This window comes from Carcharodon carcharias, chromosome 24 (genome assembly GCF_017639515.1).
Source record: "Carcharodon carcharias isolate sCarCar2 chromosome 24, sCarCar2.pri, whole genome shotgun sequence".
NCBI classification, from domain to species: Eukaryota; Metazoa; Chordata; class Chondrichthyes; order Lamniformes; family Lamnidae; genus Carcharodon; species Carcharodon carcharias.
The window spans coordinates 19650941-19670831 of NC_054490.1; the positions used below are offsets into that span (position 1 = coordinate 19650941).

At 44.8% G+C, this 19891-nt stretch overlaps 1 non-coding gene across 1 annotated transcript; it reads left to right on the forward strand.

Annotated features, from left to right (window-relative positions):
• The first annotated feature begins 14475 nt into the window (after positions 1–14475).
• Positions 14476–14553, forward strand: trnak-uuu. The gene has a single exon. It is a non-coding gene; the product is annotated as a tRNA-Lys (tRNA).
• Positions 14554–19891: the final 5338 nt, after the last annotated feature.

A 19891-nucleotide genomic window follows, 5' to 3' on the forward strand; every position in this document is an offset into this window, starting at 1 on the left:
AATGTACTGCAGCCATGTCACATGCAGTCGTGAATTGTGATGAACAATTACACAACTCCCCAGAAGAAGTAGCTTCACAAATACCCCATTCTGAATGATGGAAGAGCCTTGCAAATCCAATGATACGGCTGCACAATTGCAACAAACATCAGCCAGAATTGCAGAGTGGATGTTCCATATCAGCCGCCTCCAGAGGCCCCCAAAATCACAGAGGCCAGTCTTAAAGCAATCCGGTATATTCCACGTGATACATTGAAAAGGCTGAAGGCACTGGATAGTGCAAAGGTTGGGTCGCTGACAGCATTCCGGCAACAGACATCGGCTCTTGAACTTGCAACGCCCCTGGCCAAGCCATTCCAGTGCAGCTACAATTCTGGCATCTGTCCAAAATACGGATTTTGGCTGAAGTGTGTCCATTGGACAAAATTCAGGTGAAGTCCAACCAAAGCAATGACTGCCACATCAGCCTTCGTTTGATCATGTGTAAAGAGATGGGAGGGTCATCAACAGTAGTATCAAGTGACACTTGCTTAGCAATCCCCTGCTCACTGAGGTCCAATTTTGGTCCCCCAATTTGACTCAGGTTTTGACCTCATTGCAGCCTTAATTCAAATATGGAAGAAATGCGGAACTCCAAATGTGAGATGAGAGTGACTGCCGTTGACATCAAGGCAGCTTTTGGCCGATGGTGGAATCATGGAGTCCTAGCAAAACTGGAGTCAATGGGAATCAGGGTTACTACCAATCAGTTTAACCAATAACCTGGCCAAAGGATGATGGTTTTGGTAGCTGGCGGGAAATCATCTCAGTTCCAGGACATCACTGCAGGACTCCTTTAGGGCAGCAGCCTCAGCCGAACAATCAGTTACCTTCCTACCATCATAAGGTCAGAAGTGGGGATGAACCCTGATTATTGCACAATTTGCAGCACCTTTCACACATCCTCAGGTACTGAAGCAGTCTTTTGTAAAATGCAGCAAGACCTGGGCAATATCCAGACTTGAGCTGACAAGTGGGAAATAACATGTGCACCACACAAGTGCCAGGCAATGAACATCTCCAACAGGAGAGAATCTAAGCAACTTTACTTGAAATTCAATGGCATTACCATCGCTGAATCCCCCCACTGTCAACATCCTGGGGTTTACCATTGACCTGATACTGAACTGGTCGAGCCACATAAATATTGTGATTACAAGGCTCAGAACCCTGCAGCGAGCAAATCACCTCCTGACTCCCAACAACCTGTCCACCATCTACAAGATCCAAGTAATGAGTGCGATGGAATGTTTCCACTTGCGTGGATGAGTGAAGCTCCCACAGCACTCATGAAACCTGATGCTGTCCCGTTTGAAACAGCCCACTGGATCGGCACCAGATCCACAAACATTCACTCCTCACCACAGACGCCCAGTAGTAGCATTGCATCCCATCAACAAGTTTCACTGCAGGAATTCACCAAGGCTCCTTTGAGTGCACTTTCCAAACCCACGGCCAATACCATCTAGAAGGATAAGGGTAGAAGATATATGGGAACACGACGACCTGGAGGTTCCCCTCTAAGTCTCTCAGCATCCTGACTTGGAAATATTTCTGCCCTTCCCTCATGTCACTGGGTCTAAATCCTGGAAATCCCTCCCTCAGAGCAGTGTGTGCGTTCCTACACCACATGGGCTGCAGCGGTACAAGATGGCAGCTCACCACCACCTTCCCAAGGGCAATTAGAAATGGGCAATAAATGCTGGCTCAGCCAGCAAATCCCACATCCTGTGAATCAATAAATAATCCATTTATTTAATAACCCTGTCACCGGTCTGCGGCAATTTTGGCTACTATCCTCTCTATCCCATCGTGCTCCCATTCCCAATGCTTCCCTGTATTTAAAATACTTGCCGGTAAAATATTTTAATTTATTCTTTCCTGTTCCTAGCTTATTTCATCTGAGGATAAAAGCAAAATACTGCTGATGCTGGAAATCTGAAACAAAAACAGAAAATGCTGGAAAAACTCAGCAGGTTTCACGGTATCTGTGGGGAGAGAAACAAGTTAACGTTTCGAGTCCTTATGACGCTTCTTCAGAGCTTTAGTGTTATTTAATCTCAAATTCCTCTTTGCTTTGCCGCTTTACCGCAGCTCATGCCGTAAAGAAACGGGCGTCCCTTCACTTGCCCGCTGCTAAAGGCCCGAGGATCCCGCTGCGCTGCAGATTTCTTAACCTCCCCCGGTCGGAAGTTCGAGCAGGAAGTGTTGCAATCCGACTGTGATTGCAGTTCATCGGAATTGTTGGTTAGATGGCAACCAGCGAACATGCGTTATGTAAAATTCCAGATGCTACCCCGGCGAGCGCACTCGGCAGACCATTAGCCGTTTAAGATGACGGCCCAGGGTCTAATTCCGTTCGCGGCCTTTTTTTTTTTATTTCTCGATTCTCATGTGAATCATCCACTTCAGTGACACATCAACCACCCACGATGATTGGATTTTGTGATTGTGTTTCGTCCAGTTCAGTAATTTTATTGTACATTCATTCAGGAGGGTTGTTATCCGGTCGGGTCCTTGCACGTGTTTGAAATAACCTAAATGTAGCGGTTGGACGAATATTATATATTTTTTCCTTTCAATCAGGCAGCACGCCAAATTTACAAAGTAAAATGGGAGACATTTTCTGGGCACGGGTCGGACTTTGGGGTGAAGTGGACGGGTTAGGATTTGTGAAGAGCAATTGTGATTGAATTTAGCGATGGTATTGAGAGTGGGTGCGTGAGGAAAATCCGCTGAACACAGTGGATGACCGCAGGAAAAGTACAGAATCTGAAGGATGCAATGTGCTCTGTTAGCCAGTAAAGGTTGCGGTGCGACCCGGGCGGAAGAGCCCGGGTAGCTCCGTCGGTTGAGCGTCAGACTTTTAATCTGAGAGTCCTGGGTTCAAGTCTCTGTTAGGGCGATGATTTTTATCTGCTACTTATCGATTCTGATGAAAATCGCAGAAATCATGCGGAATTCCCACGTGCTTTTACAGTATTTCCAAAATTTGTGATTTGCTGATTCTATTTAACGTGCAAAGTATTTTATGATGGCAGTGTCCTCACTTGTATTGAATGGTACGTTCGAAATTATCTTTGGAGTTCTCTTCCTCAGAAGGCAATGGATAATGGTGGCGTTTTTGTATAACTACTGATTTAGCGAGGTACGATGGATTTAAAGGTCCCTTTTTTCTTTGAAAATAAAAACATTTAAAATGTAGGCATTTCTCCAAGGGGAGCCAACAAATGTTATAGATTCACTGGCGGTGATATTGTGGGATTTGGAATATACAGCTTTGACCAATGCAAAGTTATGGAGGCGAGAATATGGAGAGATAGTGAGGAGTGCATTGGGACTGTCAATCTTAGAGGGAACAAGATTATTGCACAGGCCTCCAGGAGCAGATGAGTTGAAGCTGATGTGATGTTGGGCAATGGAAATTGGAGGACGTGGAAATAGGCGATTTTAGTGGTGACACAGATACATAGTCAGAAGCTCATCTTTGGGTCAAATATGAAATCAAATATGAGAACAGTCTGGTTCAAGGTCGCACAATTTTCACACTGAGTTGCATGGAATCAGAAGCTGGGATAGGGGAGCTTGTAGCAGAGACCAAAGAAAGGAAGAAAATATCTTCTCATTCAGCGCTGGATATTGGATAAGCAGTTTGATAAAGTGGCAATGGTCGTGTGGCGGAAAGATATCTGAAGGGGAGCAGTGTATCATCAATGTACATGTGAAAAAAAATATGATGTCACTGTGGGTCAGCACCTCAATGAGAAGTACAAATGAGTCAGCGAGGGGAACCCGAGGGAGTCCAGAGGCGCTAGTGCGGAAATGGGATGAGAAATCATTGCTTGTGATACCCTGGATCTGTTTAGATTAATAATTTGGGAACGATGCTGACTACTCAATATTTCTTTCCTCATATTCGGATTGTTTTCTATCTTCCTCTTTAGTAAACATTCTATTATTTCTCTCAGCACTGTTGTTAACTGACTGGTCTTTAATTCTCTGGGCATCTTCTGTCCACCTTCATAACTGTAGGAATTGTGTTAATTATTTACCAATCCTCTTTCACAACAATTTTTTTCTAACAAATAATTAGATATAAATAGCCATCCCCATTCTGTAACGTGTCCAGATTATTTTTAAATAGGTGGATGAACACATACTGATCTATCAACTCAAAGACTCGGCAAACATCAGGCACTGTTTGCCATTAGCAAGAGCAGACTTGTGTTGAACCATTATCTGCACCCGCATAGCACAGCATATTCCCCATTCTACCAATCTCCCAAGCCATTGGAACAGTCCTCGTTCATTGAAGAGTGCACGAGGGAATGCCAGGCGCAGTCGGAGGCATTTCTAAAAAGGAGGTGGCAACCTTGTAAGCCTGGAACCCAGGACTACTTGCGTGCCAATCAGCATTAGCAGTGTGTGATAAGCAGACCTAAGTGATTCCACAACTAACGGAACAGATCTAAGCACTGCAGCCATGTCACATCCAGTCGTGAATTGTGATGGACAATTACACAACTCCCCAGAGGAAGTAGCTTCACAAATACCAAATTCTGAATGCTGGATGAGCCTTGTAATCCAATGATATGGCTGCACAATTTGCAACAATCATCAGCCAGAATTGCAGAGTGGATGATACATCTTGGCCTCCTCCAGAGGCCCCCAGAATCACAGAGGCCAGTCTTAAAGCAATTGGATGTATTCCACGTGATACATTGGAACGGCTGAAGGTATTGGATAGTGCAAAGGCTGGGGTCACTGACAGCATTCCGACAAAAGACTTCGGCTCTTGAACTTGCAACGCCCCTGGACACGCCGTTCCAGTGCAGCTACAGTTCTGGAATCTGTATGAAATATGGATATTGGCCGAAGTGTGTCCATTCGACAAACATCAGGACAATTCCAACCGAAGCAATGACTGCCCCATCAGCATTCTTTCGATCATATGCAAAGAGATGGAAGGGGTCATCAACAGTAGTAACAAGTGACATTTGCTTAGCAATTCCCTGATCAGTGACGCCCAGTTTGGGCTCTGCCAATGGGACTTAGGTTCTGACCGCAATGCAACCTTAATTCAAATATGGAAAAAGTGAGCAAATCCAAATTTGAGGTTAGAGTGACACCATAGACATCAATCTGCTTTTGGCCGAGTGTGGCATCATAGAGTCCTAACAAAGCTGGAGTCAATGGGAATCAGTGTTACCATTCATCAGTTGGAGCCATACTCAATACAAAGGATGATGGTTGTGGTAGTTGGTGGAAAATCATCCCTGTTCCAGGACATCACTGCAGGATTTCCTCTGGGCAGTATCCTAGGCCCAACAATCAGTTACCTTCCTTCTATCATAGGGTCAGAAGTGGGGATTTTCGCTGATTATTGCACAATTTGCAGCACCTCTTGTGCATCTTCAGATACTGAAGCAGTCCATTATAAAATGCAGCAAGACCTGGTCAATATCCAAACTTGGGCTGACAAGTGGCAAGTAACATGTGCACCACGCAAGTGCCAACCAATGACCATCTTCAACAGGAGAGAATCTAAGCAACGTTACTTGACATTCAATTGCATTACCATCGCTGAATTCCCCCCACTATCAACATCCTGAGGGTTACCATTGACCTGATACTGAACTGGTCGAGCCACATAAACATTGTGATTGCCAGGTTCGGAACCCTGTAGCGAGCAAATCACCTCCTGACTCCCGACAACCTGTCCACCATCTCCAAGATCCAAGTCATGAGTGCGTTGGAATAGTCTCCACTTGCGTGGGTGAGTGAAGATCCGACATCACTCAAGAAACTTGATGCTGTCCAGTTTGAAACAGCCCGCTTGATTGGCACCGAATCCACAAACATTCACTCCTCACCACAGATGCCCAGTAGTAGCATTGCATCCCAGCAACAAGATGCACTCTAGGAATTCACCAAGGCTCCTTTGAGAGCACCTTCCAAACCCACGACCATTGCCATCTAGAAGGATAAGGGTAGAAGATATATTGGGAACGCCAAGACGTCGAGGGTCCCCTCTAATCTCTAAGCATCCTGACTTGGAAATATTTCTGTCCTTCCCTCATGTCACTGGGTCAAAATCCAGATCCACAAACATTCACTCCCCACCACAGACGCCCAGTAGTAGCATTGCATCCCATCAAAAAGGTGCACTGCAGGAATTCTCCAAGGCTCCTTTGAGAGCACCTTTCAAACCCACGACCAAAAGCATCTCTAAAGACAAGGGTAGAAGATAGATGGGAACATCACCACATAGAAGTTCCCCTCCAAGATTCTCAGCACCCTGACTTGGAAATATATGGGCCCTTCCCTCATGTCACTGGGTCAAAATCATGGAAATCCCTTCCTAACAGCAGATTTGGGTTTACCTACGCCACATGGGCTGCTGCTGTTCAGGAAAGCAGCTCACCACCATGTTCCCGAGGCCAGTTAGGAATGGACAATAAATGCGTGCCCAGCCACCGAATCCCACGTCCTGTGAATGAATAAATAAACCATTTATTTAATACCCATGCAAACGGTCTGTGGTTACTTTGGCTATTATCCTTTGTATCCCATCGTCCTCCCATTCCCAATGCTTCCCTCTTTTTAAAATACTCGCCTGTAAAATATTTTAATGCATTCTTTTCTATTCCTAGTATATTTCAACTGAAGATAAAAGCAAAACAACGTTTCGAGTGCTTATGACGCTTCTTCAGGTCTTCAGTGTTATTTAAGCTCCTCTTTGCTTTTCCGCTTCGCTGCAGCTGATGCCCTAAAGAAACGGGCGCCCCTTCACTTGCCCGGTTCTTAAGGCCCGAGGACTCCGCTGCACTGCAGATTTCTCAACCTCCCTCCGTCGGAAGTTCGAGCAGGAAGTGATGCAATCCGACTGTGATTGCAGTTCCTCGGAAGTGTTGGTTCGGTGGCACCAGCGAACATGCGTTATGTAAAATTCCGGTTGCTACCCCGGAGAGCGCACTCGGCAGAGCATCAGCCGTTTAAGCAGAGGTCTCAGGGACTAATTTCCTGTTCGCCGCCTTTTGTTTTAATTTCTCGATTCTCATGTGAATCATCCACTTCAGTGACACATCAGCAGCCCACAATGAATGGATTTTGTGATTGTATTTCGTCCGACAATCTTTTATTGTACATTCATTCAGGAAGGTTATTTACCCGGTCGGCTCCTTGCATATTGTGCACGTGTTAGAATTAACCTAAATGTAGCTGTTGGATGAATATTATATATTTTTTTTCTTTCAAGCAGGCAGCACCCCAAATTTACAAAGAAAAGTGGAAGACGTTTTATGGGCACGTGCCGGACTTTGTGGTGAAGTGGACTGGTTAGGATTTGTGAAGAGCAATTGTGATTGAATTTAGTGATGGTATTGAGAGTGGTTGCGTGAGAGTAATGCGCTGAACAGAGTGGATGGCAGCAGGAAAAGTACAGAATCTGAAGGATGCAATGTTCCCTGTCAGCCAGTAAAGGTCGCTCTGTGGCTTCGCGAAAAGGTCCCTGAGTCGGTAGAGCGTCAGACTTATAATCTGATGGCCCAGGGTTCAAGTCCCTGTTCATGCAGTGAATGTTTACTTCTACTTATCGATTCTAATGTAAATCGTAGAAATAGCTAAGCAATTCCTGACCGTGGTTTTACGATATTTCCAAAATTGGTGCTATGCTGGTTCTATTTGACTTGCAAATTATTTTCTGATGGCAGTGTTTTCGCTTGTATTGAATGGTGCTTTCGAAATTATCTTTGGAGCACTCTTCCTCAGAAGGCGGTGGATATTGGTGGCGTTTTTGGAAACCACTGATTCAGTGAGGTACGATGGATTTAAAGGTCCCTTTTTTCTTTGAAAATAAAAACAGTGAAAATGCAGGCATTTCTCCAAGGGAGCCAACAAATGTTACAGATTCATTGGTGGTGATTTTGTGGGGCATGGGACATACAGCTTTGACCATTTCAAAGTTATGGAGGCGACAATATGGAGAGAGAGCGAGGAGAGCATTGGGACTGTCAAGCCTACAGGGAACAAGATTATTGCTCAGGGCTCCAGGAGCAGATGAGTTGAAGCCAATGTGTTGTTGGGCAAAGGAAATTGGTGGAGGTGGAAATAGGCGATTTTGGTGGTGACTCAGAGACATAGTCAGAAGCTCATCTTTGGGTCAAATATGAAGTCAAGTATGAGAACAGTCTGGTTCAAGGTCGCACAGTTTTCACACTGAGTTGGATGGAGTCAGAAGGTGGGATAGGGGAGCTTGTGGCAGAGAACCAAAGAAAGGAAGGAAATATTTTTTCATTCAGCACTGGATATTGGATAAGCAGTTTGATAAAGTGGCAATGGTTGTGTGGTGGAAAGAGATCTGAGGGGGAGCAGTGTATCATCAATGTACATGTGAAAAAAATATGATGTCACTGTGGGTCAGCACCTCAATGAGAAATACGAATGAGTCAGGGAGGGGATCCCGAGGGAATCCAGAGGTGCTACAGTGGAAATTTGATGAGAAATCATTGCTTGTGATAGCCTGGTTCTCTTTAGATTGGTAGGTGGGGAATCATGCTGACTACTCAATATTTCTTTCCTCATATTTCGATGGTTTTCTATCTTCTTCCTTAGTAAACATTCCATTATTTCTCGCAGCACAGTTGTTAACTGACTGGTCTTTAATTCTCTGGGCATATTCTGTCCACCATCATAACTGTAGGAATTGTATTATTTATTTACCAATCCTCTTTTGCAACAATTTTTTCTAACAAATTATTAGATTTAAATAGCCATCCCTATTCTGTAACATGTCCAGATTATTTTTAAATAGGTAGATGAACACATACTGATCTATCAACTCAAAGACTCGTCAAACATCAGGCGCTGTTTGCCATTAGCAAGAGCAGACTTGTGCTGAATCATTATCTGCATGCTCATGGCCCGGCATATTGCCCATTCTACCAATCACACCAAGCCAAGAGAACAACCCTCGTTCAATGAAGAGTGCACGACTGAATGCCAGGAGCAGTCGCAGTCATTTCTAAGAATGAAGTTCAACTTTGTAAGGTTGGGAGTGAGGACAACTTGTGTGCTAATCAGCACTAGCATCGAGTGATAGGCAGAGTTAAGTGATTCTACAACCAACGGAACAGATCTAAGCACTGCAGCCATGACACATCCAGTCGTGAATTGTGATGGACAATTACACAACTCCCTGGAGGAAGTAGCTTCACAAATACCCCATTCTGAATGCTGGAAGAGCCTTGTAAATCCAATGATACGGTTGCACAATCTGCAACAACCATCAGCCAGAATTGCAGAGTGGATGATCCATCTTGGCCTCCTCCAGAGGACCCCAGAATCACAGAGGCCAGTCATAAAGCAATTCGATATATACTACGTGATACATTGAAAAGGCTGACGGTACTGTATAGTGCAAAGGCTGGGGTCGCTGACAGCATTCCGACAGAAAACATCGGCTCTTGAACTTGCAACGCCCCTGGCCACGCCGTTCCAGTGCAGCTACAGTTCTGGCATCTGTCTGAAATATGGATATTGGCCGAAGTTTGTCCATTCGACAATCATCAGGACAAGTCCAACCGAAGCAATGACTGCCCTATCAGCCTTCTTTCGATCATGTGCAAAGAGATGGAAGGGGTCATCAACAGTAGTATCAAGCGACACTTGCTTAGCAATATGCTGCTCACAGATGCTCAGTTTGGGTTCCTCCAACGTGACTCAGGTTCTGACCCCATTACAGCCTTCTGACTCCCGACCACCTGTGCACCATCTACAAGATCCAAGTAATGAGTGCAATGGAATGGTCTCCACTTGCATGGATGAGTGAAGCTCCAACAGCACTCGAGAAACTTGACGCTGTCAAACAGCCTAATTAATTGGCACCAAATCCACAAACATTCACTCCTCACCACAGACGCCCAGTAGCAGCATTTCATTCCATCAGCAAGATGCACTGCAGGAATTCACCAAGGCTCCTTTGAGAGCACCTTCCAAACCCACGACCAATACCATCTAGAAGGATAAGGGTAGAAGATAGATGGGAACACCACGACGTGGAGGTTCCCCTCCAAGTCTCTCAGCAGCCTGACTTGGAAATCTATCTGCCCTTCACTCATGTCACTGGGTCAAAATCCTGGAAATCCCTCCCTAAGAGCAGTGTGGGTGTGCCTACACCACATGGGCTGCAGCGGTCGAAGAAGGCAGCCCACCACCACCTTCCCAGGGCAATTAGGAATGGGCAATAAATCCTGGCGCAGCCAGCAAAACCCACCTTCTGTGAATGAATAAATAATCAATTTATTTAATACCCTTTCCACCGGTCTACGCTTACTTTGGCTTTTATTCTTTCTATCCCATCGTGGTTTCATTCCCAATGCTTCCCTCTATTTAAAATACTTGCCTGTAAATTATTTTAATGTATTTTCTGTTCCTAGCTTATTTTGTGATTGTTTTTCGTCCAGTACAGTCATTTTATTGTAGATTCATTCAAGAGGATTTTTTATCCGGTCGGCTCCTTGCATATTGTGCACATGTTAGAATTAATCTAAATGTAGCTGTTGGATGAATATTGTATATTTTTTTCTTTCAATCAGGCAGCACTCCAAATTTACAAAGAAAAGTGGGAAACGTTGTATGTGCATGGGCTGGAATTTGGGGTGAAGTGGATGGGTTAGGATTTGTGAAGAGCAATTGTGATTGAATTTAACGATGGTACTGAGAATGGTTGCATGAGGGAAATCCCCTTAACAGAGTGGATGGCCGCAGGAAAAGGACAGAAGCTGAAGTATGCAATGTTCTCTGTCAGCCAGTAAAGGTCGCTGTGCAACACCCATGAAAGAGCCCGGGTAGCCCAGTCAGTTGAGCATCAGACTTTTAATCTGAGGGTCCCTGGTTCCAGTCCCTCCTCAGCCAATGAATTTTAACTGCTACTTGTCGATTCTGATGTATATCGCAGAAGTCATGAGGAATTCTCACTTGCTTTTATGATATTTCCAAAATTTGTGATTTGCTGATTCTATTTGACGTGCAAAGTATTTTCTGATGGCAGTGTTTTCACTTGAATAGATTGTTCCTTTCGGAATTATCTTTGGAGCTCTCTTCCTCGGAATGCAGAGGATATTGGTGGCATTTTTGTATAACTTCTGATTTAGTGAGGTACGATAGATTTAAAGGTCCCTTTATTCTTTGAAAATAAAAACATGAAAAATGCAGGCATTTCTCCAAGGGGAGCCAACAAATGTTATCGATTCACTGGCGATGATTTTGTTGGGTATGGGACATACAGTTTTGACCATTTCAAAGTTATGGAGGTGACAACATGGAGACATAGGGAGGAGTGCATTGGGATTGTCAAGTCTTGAGGGAACAAGATTATTGCTCAGGGCTCCAGGAGCAGATGAGTTGAAGCTGATGTGGTGTTGAGCAATGGAAATTGGTGGAGGTGGAAATAGGCGATTTTAGTGGTGATGCAGATACATAGTCAGAATCTCATCTTTGGGTCAAATATGAAATCAAGTATGTGAATATTCTGGTTCAAGGTCGTACAGTTTTCACACTGAGTAGGATGGAGAAGAGGCTGGGATGGGGAGCTTGTAGCAGAGACCAAAGAAAGGAAGGAAATATTTTTTATTCAGCGCTGGATATTAGATAAGCAGTTTGATAAAGTGGCAATGGTTGTGTGGCGGAAAGAGGGAACAACCCTCTTTCAATGAATCCAGGACTACTTGCGTGCCAATCAGCATTAGCAGTGAGCGACAGGCAGAGCTAAGTCATTCCACAACCAACGGGAAAGGTCTAAGCACTGCGGCGATGTCACATCCAGACATGAATTGTGATGGAGAATAACACAACTCCCCAGAGGAAGTAGCTTCACAAATACAACATTCTGAATGCTGGAAGAGCCTTGTAAATCAAATGATATAGGTGCACAATTCGCAACAAAAATTATTGGCCGAAGTGTGTCCAATTGACAAAAATCAGGACAAGTCCAACCAAAGCAATGACTGCCCCATGAGCTTTTTTCGATCATGTGTAAAGAGATGGAAGGGGTCATCAACAGTAGTATCAAGCAACACTTGCTTAGCAATACCCTGCTCAAACTGACGCCCAGTTTGGGTTCCGCCAACGTGACTCAGGTTCTGACCTCATTGCAGTCTTAATTCAAACATGGAAAAAATGCGGAACTGCAAATGTGAGGTGAGAGTGGCTGCTGTTGACATGAAGGCCGCTTTTGTCCGAGTGTGGCATCACAGATACCTAGCAAAATTGGAGTCAAATGGAATCAGGGTTACTATCCATCTGTTAGTACCATACCCAGCACAAAGGATGAATGTTATGGTAGTTGGTGGGAAATCATCTCAGTTCCAGGACATCACTGCAGGTCTTCCTCTGGGCAGTTTCCTAGACCCAACCATCAGTTACCTTCCTTCCATCATAGGGTCAGAAATGGGGATGTTCGCTGATTATTGCACAATTTGCAGCACCTTTCGTGCATCCTCAGATACTGAAGCAGTCCATTATAAAATGCAGCAAGACCTGGGCAATATCCGGACTTTGGCTGACAATTGGCAAGTCGCATGTGCACCGCACAAGTGCCAGGCAATGACCGTCTCCAACAGGAGAGAATCTAAGCAAGTTTACTTGAAAGTCATTGGCATTACCATCGCTGAATCCCCCCACTATCAACATCCTGAGGGTTACCATTGACCTGATACTGAACTGCTTGAGCCACATAAATATTCTGATTACAAGGCTTGGAACAATGCGGCCAGCAAATCACCTCCTGACTCCTGACAACCTGTCCACCATCTCCAAGATCCAAGTGAAAGAGTGCGATTGAATGTCTCCACTTGCGTGGATGAGTAAAGCTCCGACAGCACTCAAGAAACTTGATGCTGTCCAGTTTGAAACAGCCCGCTTGATCGGCACCAGAACCACAAACATACACTCCCCATCACAGACGTCCAGTAGTAGCATTGGATCCCATCATCAAGATGCACTGCCGGAATTCACCAAGGCTCCTTTGAGAGCAGCTTCCAAACCCACGACCAATACCATCTAGAAGGACAAGGGTAGAAGATAGATGGGAACACCACTACGTGGAGGTTTCCCTCTAAGTCTCTCAGCTTCCTGACTTGGAAATATATCTGCCCTTCCCTCATGTCACTGGGTCAAAGTCCTGGAAATCCCTCCCTAACAGCAGTGTGGGCGTACCTACACCACATGGGATGCAGCGGTCAAAGAAGGCAGCTCACCACCACCTTTCCTAGGGCAATTTGGAATGGGCAGTAAATACTGGCCCAGCCAGCCAAACCCACAATCTGTGAATGAATTAATAATCCATTTATTTAATACCCCTTCCAACGGTCTACGGTTACTTTGGCTATTATCCTTTCTATCCAATCGTGCTCCCATTCCCAATGCTCCCCTGTATTTAAAATACTTGCCTGTAAAATATTTTAATATATTTTCTTCTGTTTCTAGCTAATGTCATCTGAAGATAAAAGCAAAATGCTTCGGATGCTGGAAATCTGAAACAAAAGCAGAAAATGCTGGAAAAACTCAGCAGGTCTCACGGTATCTGTGGAGAGAGGAACAGATTGAACGTTTCGAGTCCTTATGACGCTTCTTCGGAGCTTCAGTGTTCTTTAATCTCAAGTTCCTCTTCGCTTTGCCGCTTTGCTGCAGCTCATGCTGTAAAGAAGCGGGCGTCCCTTCACTTCTCCGCTGCTAAAGGCCGAGGATCCCGCTGCGCTGCAGAATTCTCACCCTGCCCCCGTCGGAAGTTCGAGCAGGAAGTGTTGCAATCCTACTGTGATTGCAGTTCCTCGGAAGTGTTGGTTAGATGGCAACAAGCGAACATGCGTTATGTAAAATTCCACATGCTACCCCGGCGAGCGCACTCGGCAGACCATTAGCCGTTTAAGATGAGGGCCCAGGGTCTAATTTTCTGTTCGCCGCCTTTTTTTTAAAATTTCTCGATTCTCATGTGAATCATCCACTTCAGTGACACATCAACAACCCACGGTGAATGGATTTTGTGATTGTGTTTCGTCCGGTTCAGTAATTTTATTGTACATTCGTTCAGGAGGGGTTTTATCCGGTCGGCTCCTTGCATATTGTGCACGTGTTTGAAATAACCTAAATGTAGCTGTTGGACGAATATTATATATTTTTTCTTTCAATCAGGCAGCACGCCAAATTTACAAAGTAAAATGGGAGACATTTACTGGGCACGGGCCCGACTTTGAGGCGAAGGGAACAGGTTAGGATTTGCGAAGAGCAATTGAGATTGAATTTAGCGATGGCATTGAGACTGGGTGCGTGAGGGAAATTCGCTGAACACAGTGGATGGCCGCAGGAAAAGGACAGAATCTGAAGGATGCAATGTTCGCTGTCAGCCAGTAAAGGTCGCTGTGCGGCGTCGCTCCCAGATCCCGGATAGCTCAGTCGGTAGAACGTCAGACTTTTAATCTGAGTTCAGGGTTCAGGGTTCAAGTCCCTGTTCGGGCGCTGAATTTTAACAGCTAGTTAACGATTCTGATGTTAATCGCAGAAATCATGAGCAATTCCTGCACTTGATTTTAAGATATTTCCAAAATTTGTGATATGCTTATTCTATTTGACATGCAAAGTATTTTCTGATGGCAGTGTTTTCACTTGTACTGAATGGTACTATTGACATTATCTTTGGAGCCCTCTTCCTCAGAAGGCGGTGGATATTGTTGGCGTTTTTGGAAACTACTAATTTAGCGAGGTACGATGGATTTAAAGGTCCCTTTTTTCTTTGAAAATAAAAACATTTAAAATGCAGGCATTTCTCCAAGTGGAGCCAAGATATGTTATAGATTCACTGGCTGTGATTTTTGTGAGGCATCGGGCATGCAGCATTGACCATTTCAAAGTTTTGGAGGCGACAACATGCAGAGATAGTGAGGAGTGCATTGGGATTGTCAAGTCTAGAGGGAACAAGATTATTGCTCAGGGCTCCAGGAGCAGATGAGTTGAAGCCGAAGTGGTGTTTGGCAATGGAAATTGGTGGAGGTGGAAATAGGCGATTTTATTGGTGACACAGATACATAGTCAGCAGCTCATCTTTGGGTGAAATATGAAATTTAGTATGTGAACAATCTGGTTCAAGGTCGCAAAGTTTTCGCACTTAGGATGGAGTCAGAAGCTTGGATAGGGGAGCTTGTAGCAGAAACCAAAGAAAGGAAGGAAGTATTTTTTCATTAAGTGCTGGATATTGGATAAGCAGTTTCATAAAGTGTCAATGGTTGTGGGGCGGAAAGATATCTGAGGGGGAGCAGTGTATCATCAATGTACATGTGAAAAAAAATATGATGTCACTGTGGGTCAGCACCTCAATGAGAAATACGAATGAGTCAGGGAGGGGACCCCGAGGGAATCCAGAGCTGCTAGTGCGGAAATGGGATGAGAAATCATTGCTTGTGATACCCTGGATATGTTTAGATTCGTAAGTAGGGAACCATGCTGACTACTCAATATTTCTTTCGTCACATTTCGATGGTGTTCTAACTTCTTCCTTAGTAAACATTCCATTATGTCTTGTAGCTCTGTTGTTAACCTGACCGGTTTATAATTCTCTGGGAATATTCTGTCAACATTCATAACTGTAGGAATTGTATTATTTATTTACCAATTCTCTTTCGCAACATATTTTTTCGAACAAATTATTAGATATAAATAGCCATCCCAATTCTGCAAAATGTCCAGATTATTTTTAAATAGGTGGATGAATACATACTGATTTAGCAACTCAAAAACTCGGTAAACATCAGGCGCTGTTTGCCACTAGCAAGAGCAGACTTGTGCTGAACCATTATCTGCACCCTCATGGCCCGGCACATTCCCCATTCTACCAATCTCAGCAAGCCAAGGGAACAACCCTCATTCAATGAAGAGTGCACGAGGGAATGCCAGGAGCAGTAGCAGGCATTTCTAAAAAGGAGGTGTCAACCTTGTAAAGCTGGAACCCAGGACTACTTGCCTGTCAATCAGCATTAGCAGCAAGCGATAGGCAGAGCTCAGTGATTCCACACACCAATGGAACAGATCTAAGCACTGCAGCCATGTCACATCCAGTCGTGAATTGTGCTGGGCAATTACGCAACACCCCGGAGGAAGTAGCTTCACAAAGACCACATTCTGAATGCTGGCAGAGCCTTGTGAATCCAATGATATGGCTGCACAACTCGCAACAAACATCAGCCAGCATTGCACAGTGGATGACCCATCTTGGCCTACTGCAGATGCCCCCAGAATCACAGAGGCCAGTCTTAAAGCAATTCGATATATTCCACATGATACATTGGAACGGCCGCAGGTACTGGATAGTGCAAAGGCTGGGGTCACTGACAGCATTCTGACAAAAGACTTTGGCTCTTGAACTTGCACCTCCTCTGGCCACACTGTTCCGGTGCAGCTACTATTCTGGCATCTGGCCAAAATACGGATATTGGACGAAGTGTGTCCATTCGACAAAAATCAGTACAAGTCCAACCGAAGCAATGACTGCCTCATCAGCGTTCTTTCGATCATGTGTAAACAGATGGAAGGGGTCATCAACAGTAGTATCAAGCGACACTTGCTTCGCAATACCCTGCTCACTGATGCCCAGTTTGGGTTCGGCCAAGGTGACTCAGGTTCTGACGTCATTGCAGCCTTAATTCATATATGGAAAAAATGCAGAAATCCAAATGTGAGGTGGGAGTGAGTGCTGTTGACATCAAGGCACCCTGTGGCCGTTTGTGGCATCATAGAGTCCGAGCAAAACTGGAGTCAAATGGAATCAGGGCTAATATCCATCAGTTGGAGCCATATCCAGCACAAAGGATGATGGTTGTGGTAGCTGGTGGCAAATCATATCAGTTCCAGGACATCACTGCAGGACTTCCTCAGGGCAGTATCCTAGGCAGAACAATCAGTTACCTTCCTACCATCACAGGGTCAGAAGTGGGGCTGTTCGCTGATTATTGCACAATTAGCAGCACCTTTCATGCATCCTCAGGTACTGAAGCAGTCCATTATAAAATGCAACAAGACCTGGGCAATATTCAGACTTGGGCTGACAAGTGGCAAGTAACATGTGCACCATGAAAGTGCCAAGCAATGACTATTTTCAACAGGAGAGAATCTAAGCAACTTTAATTGACATTCAATGGCATTACCATTGTTGAATCCCCCCAACATCAACATCCTGGGGGTTTCCATTGACGTGATACTGAACTGGTCGAGCCACATATACATTGTGATTAATAGGTGCGGACCCCTGCAGCGAGCAAATCACCTCCTGACTCCCGAAAACCTGTCCACCATCTACAAGATCCAAGTCATGAGTGCGATGGAATGTCTCCACTTGCGTGGATGAGTGAAGGTCCGACAGTACTCAAGAAACTTGATGCTGTTCAGTTTGAAACAGCCCGCTTGATCGGCACCAGATCCACAAGCATTCAGTCTCCACCACAGACGCCCACATAGTAGCATTGCATCCCATCAACACGATGCACTGCAGCAATTCACCAAGGCTCCTCTGAGAGCACCTTCCAAACCCACGAGCAAAACCATCTAGAAGAACAAGGGTAGAAGATAGATGGGAACACCACGACGTAGATGTTCCCCTCCAAGTCTCTCAGCATCCTGACTTGGAAATATTTCTGCCCTTTCCTCATGTCACGGGGTCAAATTCCTGGAAATCCCGCCCTAACATCACTTAGGGCGTACATACATCACATGGGCTGCAGCGGTCCAAAATAACAGCTCACCACCACCTTCCCAAGGGCAAGTCGGAATGGCCAATAAATGCTGGACCAGCCAGCGAAACCATCATACTGTGAATGAATAAATAATCCAATTACTTAATACCCCTTCCACGGGTCTACGGTTAGTTTGGCTATTATCCTTTCTATTCCATCGTGCTCCCATTCCCAATGCTTCCCTCTATTTAAAATACTTGCTTGTAAAATAGTTTAATGTATTTTTTTCTGTTCCTAGTTTATTTCATGTGAAGATAAAAGCAAAATACTGCTGATGCTGGAAAACTGAAACAACAACAGAAAATACTGGAAAAGCTCAGCAGGTCTGACAGTATTGGTGGAGAGAGAAACAGAGTTAACTTTCGAGTCCTTATGACGCTTCTTCAGAGCTTCTGTGTTATTTAATCTCAATTTCCGCTTTGCTTTGCCGCTTTACCGCAGCTGATGCCGTAATGAAACGGGCGTCCCTTCACTTGCCCGCTGCTAAAGGCCCGACGCTCCCGCTGCGCTGCAGAGTTCTCACCCTGCCCCCGTCTGAAGTTCGAGCAAGAAGTGCTGCAATCCGATTGTGATTGCAGTTCCTCGGAAGTCTTGGTTAGGTGGCAACAAGCAAATCTGCGTTTTGTGAAATTCCGGTTGCTACCACGGGAGTGCACTAGGGAGAGCATTAGCCTTTTAAGATGCGGGCCCAGAGTCTAATTCCCTGTTCACCCACCTTTTTAAAAAAAAAATCTAGATTCTCATGTGAATCATCCACTTCAGTGATACATCAACAACCCATGATGAATGGACTTTCTGATTGTGTTTCGTCCCGTTCAGTAATTTTATTGTACATTCTTTCAAGAAGGTTTTTTATCCGGTCGGCTCCTCGCATTTTGCGCACGTGTTAGAAATAACCTGAATGTAGCTGCTGGATGAATATTATATATTTTTTTCTTTCAATCAGGCAGCACGCCAAATTTACAAAAAAATTGGGAGACGTTTTATGGGCACGGGCCGGACTTTGGGGTGAAATGAACGGGTTAGGATTTGTGAAGAGCAAATGTGATTGAATTTAGCGATGGTATTGAGAGTGGGTGCGTGAGGGAAATCCGCTGAACACAGTGGATGGCCGCAGAAAAAGTACCGAATCTGAAGGATGGAATGTTCGCTGTCAGCCAGCAAAGGTCGCTGTGCGACATTGCTCACAGAGCGCGGATAGCTCAGTCGGTAGAACATCAGACTTTTATTCTGAGGGTTCAAGTCGCTGTTCGGGCGATGAATTTTGACTGCTACTTATCGATTCTGATTGAAATCGCATAAATCATGTGCCGTTTCTTCAAATCCCTTTAAGATATTTCCAAGATTGGCATCTGCTGATTCTATTTGAATTGGAATGTGTTTTCTGATGATAGCGTTTTCACGTGTATTGAATGGTATTTTCGAAAATATCTTTGGAGCCCAGTTCCTCAGAAGTTAGTGGAAGAAGAGAATTTGAAAGATTTTAATGCTGAGAGATTCTTGATTAACAAGGGTTGGGTGAAATTGTTTCGGGATAGATGGGAGGCCGCAATCAGATAGGCGATCACCTTATTGAATGGCAGAGCAGTATTGAAGGGCCGAGTGGTCTACTTTTGCTTCTGGTTCGTATGTATGTTCGTCTGTTACCTGAAATTGGCAATTAGGACGAAGTGTCATTTTTTAAACTTCCTTTCAGCGGATCTCAGTGCAACAGAAATGATCAAAGAGCTTGCAAGTGGCAGGGTGGGGGCGGTAGTCTGTGGCCGGTGTTGCTGAGGGGTGGGGGTGGGATTGGGTTGGTGTCGGTGCGTGTTGGGGTTCGCCGAACAGCTTACGGTGACCTTCTCTCCAAACACCCTGAGCTATGCACTTACCGCCAGCCCTGGGCCCGCACTCATGAAACGCGGTCTCATTTTTCCTGGGTTGTTTTAAGGCAGTTGTTGGCTCCCTAGTTGAAAGCATTAATTGATCATATTGAAGGAACCGCCACTTTAAGGTAAATGTAAATTATTGCGCAACCAGCGCAAGAAATCGATCCAAATCCAAACACGGAAAACGGAATTTGGCAGACCGAA